Consider the following 4,781-nt stretch of genomic DNA (forward strand, 5'->3'; position numbering starts at 1 on the left):
GGCAGTGATCCGGAACGTTGAGCGCTTTAGACCACTCGGCCACTCGGGGCCCCATGTATGTATGTATGTATGTATGTATGTATGAATGTATGTATGTATGTATGTATGTATGTATGTATGTATGTATGTACGTACGTATGTATGTATGTTGCATGTATGTATGTATGTATGTTTTGTCAGTGCAATTTAGCGTGCCACTGGAGGTTCTAGAATAGCAGAGATTCTGGGAAAGGATTTAACCGTACCGAACACCAAATTATGGTGTCGAAGCTAATGCATTGTGAATAGGACACATATTAATCAAACAGAAACAACAATTTATTTCCTTTTCACAATCGAAAATAGTTCGTAAGATACCTTTGTAGCTTTATTACGTAAAATAAGATGATCACATGATGCGTACTTAAATATATTGCTATCTTACTGACTGCAGATACTTGTAACGGTTCCCAATGTGGTTTGAGAAACACAATGATCTAATTGTATGCCCACTTTTCATTTGATTTAAAACAAAGAAGCACTCTCTGCCTTCTATAATAAAAAGGCTTCTTGAAAATAATATGTAAAATTCGTAACAAAAGAACAAATAAAGAAATTTCATTGTTTTATTGCCACGGGACACAAGTTCGTACAGCAGACGATACACCTCAGAAACATGGAAAATACATATACGAATACAGACGTAATAAACCTTGTATGGATATGACCATGCATTTATCGCCCTTACATGAAGCAATATATAATTCTATCGAATTTCATCCATCAAGACTTGAAGTCACGATCATTAGAAGTTGTCAGTTTAATTGTTGTAAGTATTTCGAGCAAAATCGTACCGCTTCGAATCCCCAAAATATTATATTCAACAAGACTTTGGATGCTGTTTGTTTTGTTGAAAGCTTTTGTCTGTCTTGAGCAATCAAACAGATCTAAACCAGCCTTATTTAGTTAAATTATTGTTTCTTGATAATGTGGTTTTGATTTGCCTCTAAAGGCGTACAGTTGATTAAAATAGATATCTATGTCGTTCAAGGACAGTGATTCGGTACAATTTGTTCTAGATAAAAACATGTTTAAACTGAAAAAATTATTAAACAATTGTAATTCTAAACCCAACTAATAATATTCATTTTTCAGGTTCAAGGATAGTGATTGTTGTTCTTTTGCATTGCCTTTTGCCATATCAGTTGGCACTCGTTATATACTCGTATCATTTATGTTGTTTGCTTAAAATGATTTGTTTCATTTTCCCCTAAAATGTACAATATTCAAACGTTACATAATCTGAACATTACAGTAATAGTTCTCCAAATGCGTAAGTATATATGCAAGATTATCTCTAATTATACGATAGAATTCCTCAGTATATACGCTGGGTCGCCGAGGTTCAGTGGTGGCCATCATGACAGAAACGTGCCTTGTCACAATATGTGCATGATGCGAACGTCTCAGGCACATTGTGACCATAGCAATGTTTGGTGCACATTTATGCTCTGGTTACCTTTCCGAGTTACAAGTGTTGGTGTATATGCCGTTATGACAAGAGTTTTATTTTCTATATACATAGGTTACTGTTGACAATCCAGATTACGTAATAACAAACGTGTTCGAATTTAAAATATTCGAACAGCTTCAGGGGGTAAGGAAAAGATGTTATGAAATTTTCCAGAGTATCAACATACATAGTTCATTAACATAACTAATTTTGTATTATGTATGAATATATATATATATATATATATATATATATATATATATATATATATATATATATACAAAGAGCAATGCAAAACATTAGCTGCAAATCTCAACATCAAGTAGCAAAGATATGTGCGTACATAACTGATTCATAACTGTAAGTGAAGAATTCACAATAAGCCACAAACAGATAAGGATGTGCATTTATAGTTCTCTTAATATGTGCTTAATTAACAAACTATTTCAGAAAGTAACTAATTACTGTGTTTACATAACGTTTATCACAGGAGAGTGAATAAGCATTATTTTGGGGAAAATATGGATAAAATTTCATGCAAATTCAACCACGTAATATAAAATTTAGAAAGCAAAATTATTGTATGGTACAATGAGATGCAGTCAGTATTAAACCTTCAAATCTGAAATTACTACTAGCAAATAAAATTTGGCCTGATACATTTCATAAAATTTAGTGTTTTGTATATAATACATTAGCCTTAAGATGAAACTCCAATTGAACGATACACACAAGGATAAAATAATAACTTCTTTATGTTCATTTTAGAAAAGCAATATTATTCTAGCAAATGTCATTGTGTACACGTTTTTAACGAAGCTGTGTTGTTTTTTACGTCGTAAGAAATTCATGTTATTCTCTAAATTGCAAATTATATTAAAATTGAAATAATTGAACTAAACTGAATAGAATTCATGCATTATTATTACATTTTTGTGTGTGATTTTATACAATATCTCCACTATCATTTTCTTCTAATTAGAATGTGCAGACCCACTCCATTATCGCGAAGAAGACAGACAAAAGAAGTGCACATATAATGCCGCTGGGGAAAGTTGTGATCGCCAAACTTTTTTCCGCAATGGTCACGCTGGAGACTGTTGTTGTGTCATTTGTGGCCGCAATGTCATGGATATTTGAAATAAGGACTGAAATTTGTGGAAAGACAAAAATCTTTTTAGACCAATTTATGTATGCCATATTTCAATCCTATGAAATAACACACAGCTGATCACTAAAACACAGAACTGGATATATTGTATATGTATAGCATCGAAAAAATATATTTTCATACAATTGACATTTATTTTGACTACGTTTGAAAAAGATCACATTAGATATTTCTGACTCTTTTGCTAGGGACACGAGAATAGATATGAAACATAATGTGCAATAATACGTACAAAAATTAAAACCATGCCGATTCCGACTATTACCATCTATAACAATATTTCCAATGGCAGAAAAAGGTACGAATTAGAATGAAACTTTAAGAAAGGGCATACAAACAGCATGTTACACAAATTGTGAATCAGCTGCAAATTAGCTTACTTTTACCGTCCTTCTCCCTCCTTCTTCTAATGCCACTGCCTGGGTGTACTTGAAGCAAATAAGCCATGAAGGCTATTATGACGTCTACAACTCCTGCTGCCACTACTTGATTATATATATATATATATATATATATATATATATATATATATATATATATATATATATATATATATATATATATATATATATATAATGACAATTTGTTTCTTTCTACGGTTCCCTCTGATTCCCCTTTTAAGATAGTCTTCCCTCTGCTAGTCGTTTTTATTACTACGTTGTTACAGTTATTGGTTCGTCTTCATTGTTTGTTTGAAGCTCTTGTTCTTAGCCATTTGTTCAAAATATACTTACTATACTTCACTTAAAATACTAAATGTGGTCTAGTATTGACTTGATGGCTAATAACTTACCCAGAACAGCAAGGTGAAGAATCACAACGAAGATACCAGTCTTAGCCATGTCTAAGAGGAGACCTGTACTGTCAGGAGAAAATAATATCCATTTTAATTACATTATTCTTCAACAAAGAAACATTTTAATTTCGAAAACGATCTATATTTTAAATTATGAATACGAGCAATAATAATCTCTACTCTATAATACATACCTTGAAGTGACAGACCAGTGTTTGGCAGAGATGCGCTCAATTCGTAGCAATCAACTATGACGAGATGGTATCCATAAATAACACTCTTTATACAGCTTATTAAATCTCGCTTCATTCTGATTGGATGGATAAATGAATTGCAATATAATACTGGGCAATAAATTACCGACACGGGGAAAATAATTAAGGCCTAAAACGTTTTCTTATACTAATCGGGGGGATTGTTTTGAATAAAATCATATTTACGTTCACAATCTACACCATGTGGTTTCTGATTTAATTATATTAATATTAACATGACAATTACGGAATAAACAAGGTTCATGGCACATTTCCAAATTTTCTTTGCAAATTCCATTTTCACCTTATTTTGTCCCTAATGAAGCATTCATGTTTTTAGTCAATAAATGTTTAAGTGAACAGGTACTATCATCATTTGAAAGCAAATATTGAATAACCGTCCCAGCTAACATGCACGTACAAACCTGTAGAACAAATATGTTCGCACGGAGTTTGTGGTGTATGTCATAAATAACTGAAAATAAAAGATTCTCTTCAATAGTTAGCAGCACTTTAATTAATATATGAATTAGACATTTCAAATATCTTGGCTGTTAGATTATAATTTTATTAGAACAGTTTCAATTTAACTTAAGATAATTCCGAATTACTTGATATTCCAGTCAGCACCATGATATTAACATAGGGGAAATATTAATTCATTTATGTATTTGTAATCAGCCATTCTAATTTGGTGGACAATTTTAGGTAAAATTGAATTAAAATCAGACCAGGAATTAAAAAATACGCCGGGTAATTGAGAATTTTGTATATATTATAATATGCCCCACGACATGTGTACGTGTGTTGGCACGTTAAATCGATTATGAACAAACATGCTATTATACAGATATTATGAGGAAGATACAGTGCATTATGGGGAAAAGAACTTTAGAAGGACATACATGTATGTCTTCCTATCGCATCTTCAAAATCACATGTGCATATCTTAATATACGAATTTATGATAGCATTTGTCTTGGTCTCAATATGTAATTAGTCTAAAGTGCTTTTAAAATAAGCAAATACATACATAATGCATAAGGCATTCCAAGCGTTTGCATGGAC

At 31.8% G+C, this 4,781-nt stretch overlaps 1 long non-coding RNA gene across 1 annotated transcript; it reads right to left on the reverse strand.

Annotated features, from left to right (window-relative positions):
• Nucleotides 1-591: 591 nt before the first annotated feature.
• On the reverse strand, nt 592-3,795 carry LOC149791992 (uncharacterized). Its single transcript, XR_016423464.1, has 3 exons — nt 3,654-3,795; nt 3,457-3,524; nt 592-2,640 (listed from the first exon to the last, which is right to left on the reverse strand). It is a non-coding gene; the product is annotated as an uncharacterized LOC149791992 (long non-coding RNA).
• Between the last annotated feature and the right edge of the window lie 986 nt (nt 3,796-4,781).

This window comes from Sinohyriopsis cumingii, chromosome 9 (genome assembly GCF_028554795.1).
Source record: "Sinohyriopsis cumingii isolate HCF-2022 chromosome 9, ASM2855479v2, whole genome shotgun sequence".
NCBI lineage: Eukaryota > Metazoa > Mollusca > Bivalvia > Unionida > Unionidae > Sinohyriopsis > Sinohyriopsis cumingii.